Below are 18,165 nucleotides of genomic sequence, written 5' to 3'. Positions count from 1 at the left end.
GAATTTTAAATGAACCTAAAAAAAAAAAAACAAATAGCCGTTGCTCGTTGACGTCATCCCCTTTGAATTTTAAAAAATAAATACAAAATCTTGTTCGCTGCCGCAACGGTAAAAAAAACAAAAATCCCACCAATTTATATACAGATATCCGGAGTGATTTGAGCGAGCGAGCGAGCGAGAGAGAATTGAATTGAGACAAATATAGGATTTCCTTCTCTCTTTTCATCAATGGGAAACTTTTCGTAAGGTCCCTGAATCAATTATTTCCCGACATTTTCTTTAGTTTTCTATAATCTAAACATTGTGGGAAAACTTAAGGGAGGGTTCTCTGAGCGGCGAAACCTACCAGCACTCCCAAAGACCTCAAGCGGCGGCGATCCAAAACAAGATGGGTGAAGAGGAAGTTAAGGGAGGACCGGTGGTTCCAGAGTCGGTATTGAAGAAGCAGAAAAGGATTAATGAGGAATGGACTCTGGCAAAGAAGCAGGAGCTCGATGCTGCGAAGAAAAAAAGAGTTGAAAGCCGTAAGCTGATTTATTGCAGAGCTAAACTCTATGCAAAGGAGTATGATAAGCAACAAAAAGAGCTTATTCGATTGAAGCGTGAGGCAAAACTTAAGGGAGGGTTTTATGTTGATCCACAAGCTAAGCTGTTGTTCTTTATCAGGATCCGTGGTATCAATGCGAGGCACCCAAAGACCAGGAAGATTTTACAGATTCTGCGTTTGAGACAGATATTCAATGGTGTCTTTCTGAAAGTAAACAAGGCAACGATGAATATGCTGCACAGAGTTGAGCCTTATGTGACCTACGGGTATCCAAATTTGAAGAGTGTCAAAGAATTGATTTACAAAAGGGGATATGGAAAACTCAAAAAGCAGAGAATTGCTTTGACTGATAATTCCATCGTTGAATAGGCTTTGGGTAGGTAAGGAATCATTTGCACGGAAGATCTTATCCATGAGATTATGACGGTTGGACCCCATTTCAAGGAGGCAAACAATTTCTTATGGCCATTCAAGCTTAAGGCACCCCTGGGTGGTTTGAAGAGGAAGAGAAATCACTATGTTGAAGGAGGTGATGCCGGAAACCGTGAAGATTACATCAATGAGCTCATCAGAAGGATGAATTAGGTCCATGCAGCAGGATATTATCCTCTCAAAATTTTGAGGTTCTACCTACTTATAAAAAAATTGAGTTTCTTGCTGCCATGTTTTTTGTTCAACGAATTTATCAGACTTAAGTTCCCTCTCTTTAGCCAACCAGACAGGATTGTGTCCTCAAAGGCACATTACAGTTTGTTAGTTTTGACATGCATGGGTTTCGGGTTTAGTTTCTATTTTGATAATTTACATTGGTTTCCTCTATATATATTAGGTTTGCATATTTTTAGCCAAAAAAAAAACATTGTAACTATCTTTTATGTGTGTTCGTTCCAGGTTGAAAAGAATTTGCGGAAAGAAGTTATAATATACATAGATGGCGATCAAAGGCATTCGATCAAGGTACTTTCTTTTTTTCATTTTATGGATTATTTATGAATTTGGTATCATCAGTATCAACTGTTATTCAGGGGTTTTGTTTTCTTATGATTGTTTTTTTTTTTTTTTTTTCATTGTTTTATTTGGTTTCAGAAACCGACGAATTCAATATCAAACCATGGCTGGAAAAGTGTAATTATCTTACTTTCTCTATCTCTCATTTTTTAATTGAATGGAAAATCCCAAATATAGTGTTTGGCTGCCGTCGTTGAAGAAAAGCGAAGTATTTTCTTGCTTGGTTGCCTTGATTGAAAGGAAAATCAAAGAGAGAAAATCCGAATAAGTTTGTTTAATTTTATAATTTTGTACTCAAATCCTGATTGCTGCACTAATATTTGTTGTTCTTTCAAATTCCTAGCAAATTAAAGCATCTTTGTTCAAACCACTTAAGCTATAGGTGGAACCTATTGAGATGACATTTCTCTTGTTCTTTAAAATATCTAACATATGCACTTTATGCCTTAAAATGACCTTTTCTTTTCTTCGTTCCCCCTTTTATGCCTTAAAAAATATTGAGATGACCTGAAGATTTAGGGATTGGGCTTAAAAAGAGAGAAAATAAAATATAGATTTATTGAACATTTAGGAATTGTGCTTATAGTTTAGATATTTTCTGCTAAGCATTTGATGCTATCTGTGAGGGAGAGAAACATACAACAAAATATAAAGTAAATTTTAAAAAAAAAACAAAAATCCGTTATCTTTTTGCTGTATGACCTGTTTATTTGGCACTTACTGGGAATCGTAGTATATGAGATCCAACATGTGCATGCTGGGATCTGGATTGGCTATATGAAGCTGGGATCTGGCACCATATTCTTAGTAACATCTGGAATTATCTTGACAAAACCTGACATCTAACTTTTAGTGTGTGGGATATTATGTTGGACCCCTAAGAATAAGGTTTTTGTGAATTTTTAAGCTTTTTTTGGTTGGCCTAGTCCACTCGATCCGAAAATCTATTGAAAGTTGAATCAATAATGTGCTTGTCAGTATGCATGGTGTTTCTTTATAGATGTTGGATTCACAGACACCCTTATCTACAGATTAGCTAAGAGAATTTGATTATATGAAAGTGTTTAATACCTGATCGACCTCGATATATAATTCCTATTTACATGTTAATGCTATGTGCATCTAAAGTAACATAGCATTCCTTTGCCGAATCGGAATATTTGATGCATTCTCATTTGTTAAGAATAAATTGACAAGAAGCTATTGGCTATGCTAATCATACCAAGTTCTATCAAAAACAAAATAGAGAACTCAAATTTACGGGAGACTTCAAACATGCCCTAAACCTGTAATAAAGGTGTGATATATATATATTTTTTTTTATCACCAAGAGTTTCTGTTTAGGGGCTGTTCAAATTTCTTCTCAATGCCTCGTGTAGTTGTTCAATGAGACTTGGGGACTGGTTAAAGTTCTGCAATATGTAAGATCAGGAACTTTACAAACAAAATTGGATTCAAGCTTGAGTTCATCTGTTTTGTATTCCTTGACATAGAGCTTAGTTGATACTAATGGCCTATTTACTTGATCAAATAAAATCTTATTTTACCTTTAAAAAATGCTCTGCGTGAGCTACAACTCTCAAGCCCACTTGGATTGATTTAACTTACTTGCAGGCTTGATGCAGCTGCAGCATAGATCTCTTGAAAGGTGTTTTGAAAGTGGTCTTGTAACTTGCAGTAAGTGCATTCCTTTCACCCAGTTAGATCAAATTGCTATACGGTGTTTATTTTGGATTTTCCAGCTATTATATCGACTCATTTCTTTCAGGTTGCATTCTTGAAAGGGTTTTTGAAAGTGGTCTTATAACTTGCTGCATTAAGTACATTTTTGTTTAGCTTTATTTCAAATGAAGCTAAACAAATCCATGGTTTTGTGAGTATGTTGCTGCTAGCTTGAGCATTTTTTGTATGATTCTTTTTATTGGATTTATAGTTTTTTTTTTTGTGGAAATAAATTAAAATGTTAGCGATTCAGGAACTAGATGGCTAGATGCTATATGCTGAGTGGTAAATGAAAACAATAAACCTCAAAATGAACTTGTAGGATTGTGCTTATAATTTTGATCTTTTGTACTTAAAACATGAGATGTAAATTGGTGAGGGAGAAAATAATTGATATGTATATTAAAGTTTTTATTGAATAATTAATGAATTTATTTCAGACTCATTTAAGTAAGATTTCTAATGTTTGACTTAAGGATATATATTTAGAGCCATATTTTTTTATTTTTTATGATCAGTGCATTTTGTATTTCTTTGTAGATGTTGAAATGCTTCACAGACGTTCTTATGCTTAGAAGTTCAGAAATGCCTATTACTTTGATAATTTTATATTTCATTATCTACAGTTTAGAAATGCCTGATTGAACTCTTTGTTAGAACTGAACTGATTTCATTTATACGTGTTTTCTGCCGTTTGAATAAATTAGAAAGATCAATACATTTACAAATTTATGCTTAGCCATGTGATGAAATGGGTACAACTCTTCAGTATGAATAAGAGGATATGGCCTTGCATACTGCGCGCGCGCACATGGGAAAGTCGTGGAATGATTAAAGGAGTGTGTATGTGGGTGAGATCGAGATGAAAGTAAGTAAGAAATAATTATCCGAACAAACACACAATTTGACAAGTTCATTCCTCTAATTTTTACAAATATTTCTTAAGCGAGATGATTTGAGGTGCTTGTTTGGATTTTTGTAAGGTATTCATACGTATATACATACATACAATGCGTAAATACATATACATACTATATACATACATACATACATACATACATACATATATACATACATACATCCATACATACATACATACATACATACAAACTAACACACACATACATACATACATACATCCATGCATGCATGCATGCGCTTTCCAGAGTTGTGGGTTTAAAAAATATGGGAGATTGGAGTGATGGTGATGATATTGATGGCCAAGTATTTTTTCCAACACGAGGCAAATAGCCGATGTTTTTTTTCTCAATCTTCATTTTGGTTCTTTGGCCATCTCGTGCCATCATTCCTTATGGACTACTACTTCTCAAGGTATATATCTCTTTCATCCTAGTTGAATTATTTTCCATTGTCTTTTTATCTGTTTTATTTAAAATTTTATTGCAAAAAAAATAGTGTGTTTTTGTCTTTATATTTTGTTTACAATGATTAAAATATATTTGTAACTATAATCAAATTTATTGTATTATCCATGCCGTTAAAAATATAAAATATTTTAGTTATTTCACTTACAATAGAATCACTTTTATATTTTATCTTATCTCTATATTTGAAATTAATAGATACGATAACCGAACATTTTATATTAATAGATGCCATCATTTTCAAGATGTTAGGAAATTCTTTTGCAGTGCTATCCTAGAAGACAAAACAAAAGGGGGTACGTACTTGTTTGGTTAAATATTGTAATATATCTGTAAGAATCAACTCTTGTACTCTTCATCTAATTATTTTTTAAACTTGTTAAAGTAAAGTAGAAGCATGATGATTGATTGATGCGGAAGGGAAGCTTCACGCAAGGTAAATAATTTAATTGAATATATCTCTCTGTCTCTCACTCTCTATTTCTCTCTCTATTTGCCTGAACTCTCTTGGTTATCGTATTCTAGGGTAAATACTGCATGAAGAAAACTCGTGCAATGACTAAAGGTGTGTACGTGGGTGAGGTCGAGATAAAAGTAAGTAAGAAATAATTATAAAGGTTAAACAAACAATTTGACAAGTTCATTCCCCTAATTTTGACAGATAGGTAAAATCTTCAATATTTCTTAAGCGAGATGATTTGAGGTACTTCTTCGGATTTTTGTAAGGTATTCAAACGTATACATACTATATACATACATGCATACATACATACACATACATGCATACATGCATACATACATACATACATACATACATACATGCATGAACTTGCATCCCCGTCCATGCATACATACATACATATACACACGCATGCATACATACATGCATACATGCATGAACTTACATCCCCATCCATGCATGCATGCAAACTCAAACTAGCATACATACATACATACATACATACATACATACATACAAACAAACATATTACAAAGTCGTGGGTTTAAAATAGATGGAGTGATGGTGATGATACTAAGGTGATGATACCAATGCCGAAGTATTTTTTCAAACTCGAAGCAAATAGCCAAGGCTTCTTGGTTGGTTTCTCAGTCTTCTTCATCTTGGTTCTTTGGTCATCTCGTGTCATCATCCCTTATCGACTATCAAGGTATATCTCTTTCATCCCAGTTAAATTATTTACGATTGTCTTTTGATTTGTTTTATTTAAAATTTTATCAGCATAAAAAATGGTGTATTTTTGCCTTTGTATTCTCGTTTACAATGATTAAAATATTTTTAAACTATAAAGAAACTTTTTGTACTACCCACGCTGTTAAAAATATAAAAAATATTTTAGTTATTTAACTTAATATATTTTATCTTATTGAAATATTTGAAATTATTTGATATTATCTTATACCAAACATTTTATATTAATAGATGCTATCATTTTCAATATGTTAGAAAATTCTTTTGCAGCACTCTTGGAAGACAGAACAAAAGGAGGTATGTACTTATTTGGTTAAATATTATAATATATCTGTAAGAATCAATTCTTGTATTCTTCATTAGAGGGTTCATCTAATTATTTTTTAAACTTGCTAACGATTTTATGGATGAATTAGAAAAAATTAAAATACAAAATAAGCTTGAATGATTGTTACGGAAGGGAATCTACACACAAGGTAAATATTTTAATTGAAGCTCTCTCTCTATCTCTCTCGCTCTCTACTCTATCTTTGCCTTAACTCTCTTGATTATCGCATTCTAGGGTAAAATTGTGCACTGGAGGCGAAGAGAAGTCGTTGAATGACCAAAATTGCGTACGTGGGTGTGGTCAAGATGAAAGTAAGTACGAAATAATTATAAAGGTTAAACACACAATTTGACAAATCCATTCCTCTAATTTTGACAGATAGGTAAATGTTCAACATTTCTTAAGCGAGATGATTTGAGGTGCTTCTTCAAATTTTTGTAAGGTATTCATACATATATATACATACATACAATGCATAAATACATACATATATACAAACATATACGAATGCATACATTTGAATATGCATACATACATACATACGCATTCCAGAGTTGTGGGTTTAAAAAAGATGAGAGATCGGAGGGATAGTAATGATATTGATTGCCAAGTATTTTTTTCAAACACGAGGCAAATAGCCGAGGCTTTTTGGTTAAAGTAAGTAGGAAATAATTATAAAGGTAAAACACACAATTTGATAAGTTCATTTCTCTAATTTTGACAGATATGTAAAAACTTCAATGTTTCTTAAACGAGATGATTTGAGGTGCTTCTTCGGAATTTCATAAGGTATTCATACGTATATATACATACATACATATATACATCCATACATACATACATCCATCCATACATCCATGCATGGATTCATACATGCATACATTCATCTATATATACATGCATGCATGCTTGCAAGCAAAACATACATGCATGCAAACTAACAGGCACATACATACATACATACATACACGTTGGAGTGATGGTGATGATATTGATGGCAAATAATTTTTTCAAACTTGAGGCAAATAGTTGAGGCTTTTTGGTTTCTCAGTCGTCTTCATCTTGGTTCTTTGGCCGTCTCATGTCATCTTCTCTTTCATCCCAGTTGAATCACTTACGATTATCTTTTAATCTGTTTTATTTAAAAATTTATCAACATAAAAAATGGAGTATTTTTGTCTTTGTATTCATTTACTATGATTAATTTTTTTTTTAACTATAATGAAATTTATTGTACTATCCATGCTATTAAAAATATAAAATATTTTAGTTATTTAACTTACAATAATAGAATCACTTTTATATTTTATCTTATTGAAATATTTGGAATTATTAGATACTATCTTATATCGAGCATTTTATATTAAAAGATGCTATCATTTTCAAGATGTTAGAAAATTCTTTTGCAGCACTCTTGGAAGACAGAATAATTGGAAGACAAAATAAAATAAGGTATGTACTTGTTTGGTTTAATATTATAATATATCTATAAGAATCAACTCATGTATTCTTTTTCATTGGAGGGTACTCTCATTTAATTATTTTTTAAACTTGCTAATGATTTTGGGGATGAATTAGAAAAAATTAAAGTATAACAGAAGCATGAATGATTGCTACAGAAGTGAAGCTCACGCAAGGTAAATAATTTAATTTAAGATCTCTCTCTATCTCTCACTCCCTATTTCTCTTTTTGCCTGAACTCTCTTGGTTATCACCTCACCCACATATACACAATTTGACAAGTTCATTTCTCTAATTTTGACAGATAGTTAAAAGCTTCAATGTTTCTTAAGCAAGATGATTTGAGGTACTTCTTCCAAAATTTCATAAGATATTCATACGTACATACGTATATACGTACATACGTACATACATACATACCTACATACATACATCCATACATACATACATACATACATACATACATACATACATACATACATACATGCATGCATGCATATTTACATACATAATACACATGCGTTCCTCAGTCTTCTTCATTTTGGTTCTTTGGCCGTCTCGTGCCATTATCCTTTATGGACTATTACTTCTCAAGGTATATCTCTTTCATCCTATTTGAATTATTTACCATTGTCTTTTAATCTGTTTTATTTAAAATTTTATCTTCATAAAAAATTGAGTGTTTTTGTCATTATATCTATTTACAATGATTAAAATATTTGTAACTATAATCAAATTTATTGTACTATCCAATGGGTCTTAGGTCCCTCACGCATGTCGCAAGGCCTCGAGCCCCACCCAGGTCCCACTTAGATTAACTCTAACACCTTTTGCAGAGATTTGAATGCTATAGGTTTCTAGAAAAAGACAATTTTCACCCTTCGACTACCAACAAAACAAATTCTCACATTGCCTATTGACCTAATTTCTTGTTTATCTAAAATGATAGTATGGCCGAGCAACATTCTTCCAATAATGTTCTTCCAATAATGTTCAGATTTGAATCAGAAACCCTTTACGCCTCAACCATTCATTTTCTCTCCTAAGTCCGTCAACACCATGATAGGAGCAGAGAGGCTTTTTTCTAGCAGGACTGATGCTAAGCTTGCTGCAGGATAAAAAATGTTCTGTGCTCAATATGATGCCACTATTATGACAATGTCTCGGAGGTTACTAGCAAGGGTGAGTAAGGTTGATCGGCTTAACAATCAAATATCTGAGTTGCATCAAAGGCTTGCTAATGAAAGTGGAAAGAATGAAATATTAAAACAAGAAAACAAGGAGTTGAAGAAATTTGTCGACTAGTACACTCATGACCTGCAAACCCAAATAGAGGAGCTGAAACGAGAGAGAGAACAGATACAAAGTCAACATCAACAGCTAACAGCAGAGGTTTAGCGTTTACGAGAAAAATAGAGATAGACTGTAATTAATCTCGCTGGTTTAGCTAAATAAAATATGCATCCAGCATATCTTGTAATCTTGACTAAGTTTTGAAAAACTGATAGTTTGTATTTTTATTAGTTCCATATCTATAAAATCAGTCTTGAGTTTCATCTAATTCAAATCAAATCTTCTTTGTTCTCTCTGTAATTCATTTGCATTCTCACTCTCTAAGCTTTTACCCCTTCTTTTTTAATGGCTCAGCAATCTTCTTCCAACAATCCCCTTCTTCACTACATGGAGTATTCTGCACCTCGGCCATCAGTTATTTCTCTACATCTACCATAGGTGTCATGATGTAGTAAGAAAATGATTTGACTAACAACTCGGATGATGACAACATTTATGAACTTGTGAGTCTTGGTACTTGATACTCATCATCAATTGTTGCATTTCCCTATGATTGCAATCTATAACTCGTGAGGTTGAAAAACTTAATGAGAAGATTTATAAAAATAGAAGACTTAAAGTAGGAGAATAACGATTTAAAATCCTTACTTGTCTCTTTATTTCGACTGTCTAATCCCTTAGATAAGGATAACATGTTAATATGTGAAAAATAAGAGTGCTTGAAAAATAAGGCTAAAAGTGTCAAGTTTTTGTAAGTCGTTTGAGATAATAAAATAAAAATATTTGGCAGATATTCATGACATGCATCATTCCTATTTCTTTTCTAATCATGCATAATCTATCTTCTGGCAGAGGTCTTGTGAAAATGTCTGCCAACTGATCGTGTGTGCTTGTGAATTCTAGTACAATATCACCCTTCTGCACATGATCTTGAAGAAAATGATATCTAATATGCATCTGAGTAGCTGATTAGATCGAAAGAAATGTGTATACCATTAGGTCAATTATACCAGCAAGATATTTAAGAATGCGCTTAACTGCAATCAAATGAGATTCTTTTGAAGATAATTCAAAACGTGCACATAATATTTAGTCTACTGGCTGTCAAATATAATATACTATCAATCATATTTCGATATACTTTCAAGTCAATTGGCTTACCGCTTTCGTCTTTATTAAGTTTGGTGGATGAGCTCATTGATGTTCCAATTTCCTTTGTACTTGACTTGCAATCCAAGTAAGAAGTTAAGTTCTCCCATCATGCTCATTTCAAATTCTTCTTGCATACTCTTAGCAAAAACTTGGCACATATTTTCATTAGTAGCATAAAATATTATATTATCCACATAAATCCGAATCAAAAGAATATCATACTTTTCATGTTTAATGAAAATCATTGTGTCGATTTTTCCTCTTGAAAAAACATTTTTAAATCAAGAAACCGCAAAGTCTCTCGTACCAAGCTCTAGGAGCTTGTTTGAGTCCATATAGTGCTTTTGTGAGCTTGAAAACATGATTTTGAAGAAATATGATTTTCAAAACCTCGAGGTTGCTCAACATATACCTCTTCATTTATAAAATCATTTAAGAAAGCACTTTTAATATCCATTTGAAAAAATTTGAAATCTTTATAATAAGCATAAACAAGTAGCATTCAAATAGCTTCTAATCGTGCGACTGATGCATATGTCTCATCATAATCGATTCCTTCTTCTTGATTGAAACTTTAGGCTACAAGTCGAGTCTTGTTTTTAGTGATGACTTTAGACTTATCTTTTTTGCTTCTAAAAACCTATTTTATTCCAATAATAGTATATTTTTGGGTCTAGGAACAAGTGTCCAAACATCATTTCTTTCAAATTGATTTTGTAATGTCTCGTCCCCGAAAGTCTGGAGAGTTAACTCATGTTATCTGATAATCAACTCCAACACTGCTAATATACTTCCAAAAACTCTAAATCAAACATAAACACTTCAAATTTAAAATAATCACACAAACTCATATATCAAATCCTTAATACAGTAATCCCAAAAATATCAACTTCTCTACATGTCACTTAAACTCACATTTCAACAATATAATTAACAAAAAATATCAATACTCATCGAGAACTTTCTATTCTTAATTCACTATTCTTAAGTCATCTTACCCAATACTTCATAGTCTTGATCCTTAGCTGAAAAATCTAAAATCATCTGAAAATATTGTGAAAATAAAGGGGGTGAGTTATCAACAACTCAGTAAGCAGAAAACATATATTAGTGTGTAAACATGAGCATTTATTAGAATTCAGAATGCTGAACAAAATATTTTTCCTTTCAGAATGAAAAATTAGAACATGTTATCAAAAATATCAGAGCGAAAGCTTCAGAAAATATTCTTATTCAAAGTCTTTTGGCATAGCATAACTGACCACCATCATACCAGAACATCATCACATCATAGGCTATGTTTAACCCCCGTGGTAGGATTGTGTAAACCCCAGTAGCTAACCGAGCAGAAACAAAATGTGAATTTTTCCCTTATTTATTCTCGAAGCCCCGAGTGTGCACACAAGAAAAACCACTAGAAAAACCACTTTGTTTCCAACGTGGGTGCACCAGAAACAAAACAGTTGGTACCAACCCAAACAGAAGCCACTATTAGCACCCATGGTAGGTTAAATAGATCACCATGCACAAACCAAATCCCGATTCAGAATGTCATGCCAAAAGTTTTTAGAAATCATATCATATAAGAGTACAGAACATATTTAGAATAGAACAAAATCATATCACAAAACATAATTTTATGCACAAACTTTCATATTTGCTCTCTTTCGCACAGTTTAGAAGTAAAATACAAAATAGCTCATGTCTACACCAGTCATGCCCGAAAATACTTTATTCTTAAACAGAATCTCATGAGTAATCAGAACAAATAACTGAGGTAGTTCAAATCTTTTTTCATAGCAAAACATGCAATTTTCAAAAATCAACCTCAGCCTATTTTATTTTTATGCAAATTTAGTATAGGAACTCCGCTTACCTGGACGACTTAGCTTTTCAAAATTTTCCTAAAGAATGTCGAGTCGATTATAAATCGTCACCTATAAAAATAATCACGTAATTTTCGTAAGTTTTCAATCAATCACGTATTTCGATATTTAAATCTAAACTTCTAAAATAACCTATTTTAATTCCTCAAAACATAAAACCCTCATAATCTCAAAATATATCATCACTTTCTAAAATCATCAATATCCACATAACCAACGTCAAACTCAAAACACCAATATTTAAACCCAAAACAGCCAACAAATCTCATAACATAAACCAATCACACAAACAACTCTATCATCCAATCCAACAGACCCCCTTACTCCTCGGACTCAGTCCGGCACAACCAACCAATTCACAGTAAATATGAGTTATCGCAAAAATACATTTAAACCTCAAAAGTTCTTTAGAAAAATACTTACAATGCTATAATATAATTTTTGAAGGATCACAGAGGTGCTAGAAGTGGCAACACATCAATGGATCAGTGTAAAATGCACTAGGCCATGGATCTCAAAAACCCACTTTTGAACAGGGACAAACTAAGACTCGAGATTACTAGGAAAGGGCTTAGGGATGACGGTGAAGTTAATGGTGGTGGTGGTTGGCTGTGGGTTGCGGCGTGGACGACGGTTGGAGTGCAAAAAGCTCAAAACGGAAATGTGGGTGGATGGGCTTCATTGGTGGTGGATCGGGATTAAGGATGGGTGGGTTAGGTAGCTGGGGCGTAGCCGATGATGTCGTAAATAGGTGGTGGCCAATGGCGGCGCGATGGCGCTACGCTAACACAAGGAGTGCCGTGCCTTGAAGCCGTAATGGGTAGGGCTGTACAACAAACCGAGAAACCGACCTAGACTGACTCAGACCAGCCGCCGGAGCTTGGAACCGGCCGAAACTGGTGAAGAACCGGTCGGCGTGCGGTAGAAAATAGTGTAAACAGATATCAGCCGGTTCGGTGTCGGTTCGAACCTGGTTCAAACCGCTGAACCGGCCGATTAAAGAAATGTTATTTTTTTTTATATATATTTTGTATTCAAAACGACGCCGTTCCACTTAAGTTTAATTGGAACGACGTCGTTTTAAGTCTGTAGTTATGTTTTAACATAACTGAAACCAAACGGCGTCGTTTTATTCATAACGTATTAAAAAAAAATTTAAGTAGAACGACGCCGTTTGGTCTAAACCAGACCAAACGGCGTCGTTTTGAAATTAGGTCTTCTTCTTCCCAGTAACGCGATCGCATTTTTCATCCTTTTTCTCTCTCCTCTGCAACACACTCTCTCTCTCTACTCTCTCAGACGAAACTCGTCGATGAACCGACCGTGAACCACCAGAGTCGAGACGGCCGATGTTTCTTCTCCCCATCGATTGATTTTGGCCGGTTTCCTCCCCCAAAAATAAACTATCGGTCGGCATCGATTTTATCCCAAAACTGCGCCAATGGGGTCGATTTTTACCTTTAGTAGTGGGGGTTGACGGTGGCACGAGCGGGGTTGGAAACGGAGGGGGGTGGTCGCCAGCTAATGGAGAAGAGGTTAGGAGGGATTGTGACGACCATGGCACATGGCAGCACTGGGTGGAGGATGACGCACGGACAGGGGGAAGAGAAGGAGAATGTATTGCGGGAAGAGAGAGGGAGAGGAGAAAAAGAAATGAAGAGAAAAAGAAAAGAAAAAGAGAAAAAAAGGAAAAATGAAAAGAAAAAGTGAGGGGAAGAAATGAGGTCCAATCCTCACATATTGGGTCACAAAAATGATCAAACGAAAATAATTTCAAAACATCGAGTTAAATAAAATAATTTAAATGTAGTGACTAGTTAAAATAAAATAATAATAAAAATTTAACAATACAATAATTTTAAAGTCCAACATTAAACTAATTTAAAGTAAAGAACAATTTAAATGCAAAACAATAATTAATACCAAGAAAACACATCAAAATAAATTTCACAACTTAAAAATTATAAAATAAATCCAATGAGAAATATGATAAATTTAAAACAAGAGAACCAATATTAAAATTAATTAAAAAAAATCATTCAATAAAAAAATACACTAAAATACGAGATATCACAAATTTAGCTTTTCTTGCATAGCTAGAATCCAAGATTCATCAAGAAGTACATCATCAATATTGTTTAATTTGAGAAAAAAAATTATGATTGCAAACATTTCTAAAAGATGATCGAGTACTTACATCTTGTAAAGGTTCTCACAGGATTTGTTCCACTGGATGATCTTTCATAAGTTTTCATTGTTTGGTTGCATCTTGCATTAAGTTTTGATGATCTTTCCTGATGTCTCCAAATGTCACGTGTCTTGAACATTCACTTATCTAAAATTCATTTGTTTTTACTTATGAAGGACTTCATGCATACCTACAAAAACAAGATTAGGACAAACATGGTTTTTCTTGGTACCCAAGTTCTTTGGGTCCTTGATTTATTAGTATTAGAAGAAAAAAAAAATTTAGGTACCCATATGGCCCTAATAGCCATGGTATGTTTTCTTCTGATAGAACAAACATGATAATTATGACCATTTTTATTACAAATTGTATGTGATATATACGAAGAACTTGAGTGATTGTAATAATATCTTTCTTTGAAAAAAATTTGTTTATCAAAAGAACTTTGAATACTGGATTTTGATTTAGAAGGATTATCAAAAAAGTTTTTATAAGGTTTGTATCTCAAGCATGCCTTGTCAAAAACACATCCTTGACTACTAAGAAGTTTTTCAAAATTTTTTTTTTCGTTTGTAAATTTTTAACAATCTTTTCTAAATCAGTCACTTTCTTTTTCAACTCATGATTTTCATAAATCGAAATGATGTTTTCTTTTTTTAAAATATCAATTTCATTTGTTACAGAAAATTTTTCTTTTTCAAAATAGTATATTTAATACCCAATGTGTGAAGTTCCTCATATACCTCTTGTAAGACATCTTACAATTCCTCATATGAAGGATTTTCAATATTGTCAAGATTTGTTACCTCGATGTCTTCTTTATCTATAAGACAAAGATTTACAGTTTTTTTATTGCTTACTTCGCTATCTGAACTGCTTGAATCATCATCACATGTAGCTTTCATTGTTTTTGCTTTCACTTTGTGGTCACTTTCCTCATTTTCATCACTCTTGCTTTCATGGGAAACAAATTTAAGTGCCAAGTTCTTCTTTAGATTTCATTCTTCTTCTCCTCTTTTCAATATGTACTCATGGGTGGTAAGTAACCCGATGAGTTCATTTACTTCGAGTTTTTTGATATCTCTACCTTCAAGAATCGTCATTACTTTTGATTCCCAACGTTTTGGTAGAAAGTTGAGAATTATTCTTACTATCTCCACATTGGTAGACTTTGCCGAGAGCTGTCAAGTTGTTTATGATGTTAGTAAAACGAATGTACATACTAGAAATAGATTTGTTATAATTCATTTTAAACATTTCATATTCATGAGTAAAAAAATATGAATTCTTTATTCATTGACTTGCGAAATTCCTTCATAAATAACTTCCAAGTTATCCCAAATTTCCTTTACTGTCTTGCAAGTTATTATTCTATTGAACTTATTCCTGTCAAAAGCATTATATAGGAGATTTATAGCTGTTGAGTTTCAATGTTGTAATTCTATCATCTGCACAATCGAATTCTTCTTCTTCCTTTTTGACCTTTACTCCATCAACAACTTTTATTCTAATATAAGGTCCATTTATATAGCATCTCCAAATTTTTCGACTTTGAGATTGAAGGAAAATTTTCATTCTAGATTTCCAGAATATATAATTGTCTTCGCAAAATAGTGGAGGTCGACTACTAGATTGGCATTCACTAAATGTAGCTGCAATCTTAGTCATAAGATCTTTACTCAAAAGATAGTTAATCTAATAAAAAGAGCCCTCACTCTAATAACACTTGTTGCCTAGATGACTAACACAAGAGGGGGTGAATTGAGTTGTATTTAAAAATTAAAAATTATAAATCAAATGCACAATGTAAAATATGAGCAAAATACGAAGCAATAATAAATATAAGGAGTAAGGGTAAAAGAGAAGCAAACTCAGTATTTTAACGGGATTCAGTCCCACTGCCTACGTCCTCGCCTCTACCTAACCCTTGAGAATTTCCATATCCAATCTCTTTTAGGTGGAGATAGAAACCTATTACACCTATGAGCAATACCACTACAAAGAATCCGTATAGAACACTCTCCATGTAGAACACCCTCTATACTTGTAATCACCTTACACGTGGTGATTCAATGTCTAGAACACCTTCTACACACATAAGGATTATACACACATTTTTTCTGATACAAGAGCTGATAGTGGGTAGGTTATCAGAAAAAACTCCTCCATGAGTGGAATGAGAACAATACATCGCAAAACTATATATCTCTCAAAATGAAAAAGGGTTAAGGCTTGTTTAGAGAAGAGAGATTGAAAGTTTTGAATGAATATTGTAAAACTTGCAATAATATATACTAAATTTGAATATCTCAAATGAGCTATTTATAGGCATATAAAACTTCATTTTCAAATTTAAAATGATTCACACGTCAAAAATAACATCATTCACTTTTCAAAATTTTCAAATCAAAGTTTTTCTTTTTTGAAATTGTCAAAGACAACATCATTCAATTTTCAAAATATTCAAATCAAAGTTTCTCATTCTTGAAATTGTCAAAGACAACAGCATTCACTTTTGAAAATTTTCAAACAAAACATGTACACGTGAAAGATGATTGATTGTCATCTTTCAAAATTTCAAAATTTAAACTTTTAATCATCAAATATGTAATGTACATGTGAAAAATGCAATTTGATATTTTATGAGAAAATATTAATTTTGAGCTTTAATCAAATTTCAAATTTTATCAAGTGATTTACAAAACTACTCTAAGAGTTTTATTTGTAAGCTTATTACATTTTTTGCTCATGCTTGATTCATTGATGTGCTTAGCTTTATTGTGTAAACGACTTGAGTTTGAAATTCCTTTATGCTTGAATTCATTTGTTATTATCAAAGTTCATATGTAGATATGTAATTATATGAAACTTGAAACATTGAATTCAACAATTACGGTTGCCTTTGAGTCAACGTTTAGCACCGGAAATTGTCTTAGATGCTTATCGTAGTTCATTATCTCCGACCATTGTTGAGACTCTTATTTGCACACAAAACTGGTCAAGTTCAATGCCCATTGGACTAGATACCGTTGATGTCGAGAGCTATAGACTTGAATTGGATAACTTTATTGTTTTAAATGATTATTAACATTAATGTTTTCATTATTTAATTTATAATTTATATGATTTTATTGACTTAGTTATGAACCCCAGACTAATTGTGGATAATTGAGATAGACGCACCATGGGATGGAGAACCCCTTGACCCCTTTATTGGTGAGAAACTCAATACCATCATGCAAAACTAGTCAGAGTTAAAGGTGGATGTGAGATCATAATATGTCCTAGTTTATGTCATGTATCACTCTGATGGTTTAAAAGTCTATAGTTAAATGACTAAAGAAAAGATAGTGCATCTGATCAGTAAAACTTCTTACAGGAAATCATTATCGAGTCATTGACTTAAATGCATGGATTGTCAGGACTTTTGCGGGATTGTAGCTATTTGAATCAAATCTATAACATTATTTATATTTTGGTACTGTAAATTTAAATTTATTACAAATTTATAATTTTAATTTTAAATTGATTGTCTGCACACATTAAATCATATATTTTTGTATTGTATGTGATGTAATCATTGTATTTAAATTTTTTTACAATATTTTAGATTTTTTAATTAATATTTTTCATATTTTTTTTTTATATATATATTTTTTAAAATATTTTTAATGAGGATGGGCATATTTGTCATTCAGATTGGCCTTGGCCCCATGGATTGCGCCATGGGCCCGTGGAGTCATGCCCAATCTAATTAGGGCCATTAGGCCTAAAGCTCACTTCAACTCCAAGTTCCGATAGGAGTCGGAGTCGAAGTGCATATTGGCATCGGAGTTTGAAGTCGAAGGTGGGCATTTTGACTCTATCAGAGTCAGAGCCCACCCCTACAAAAAGACTATCATTCCATTTCATATGATCTAATTATTACAATTATTTCAAATTTTTACATAAAATATAAAAAATAATTAAATTTTTTTAAATAAAA

The 18,165-nt window shown here is 32.7% G+C and overlaps 1 pseudogene; it reads left to right on the top strand.

Moving 5' to 3' along the window:
• Positions 1-215: 215 nt before the first annotated feature.
• LOC109000592 lies at positions 216-1,168 on the top strand (annotated as a pseudogene).
• The last annotated feature ends 16,997 nt before the right edge of the window (positions 1,169-18,165 follow it).

The sequence above is a fragment of the Juglans regia genome, chromosome 14 (genome assembly GCF_001411555.2).
Source record: "Juglans regia cultivar Chandler chromosome 14, Walnut 2.0, whole genome shotgun sequence".
NCBI lineage: Eukaryota > Viridiplantae > Streptophyta > Magnoliopsida > Fagales > Juglandaceae > Juglans > Juglans regia.
Note: the sequence above shows the minus strand (reverse complement) of the source record. Positions and strands in the feature narration are given on the sequence as shown.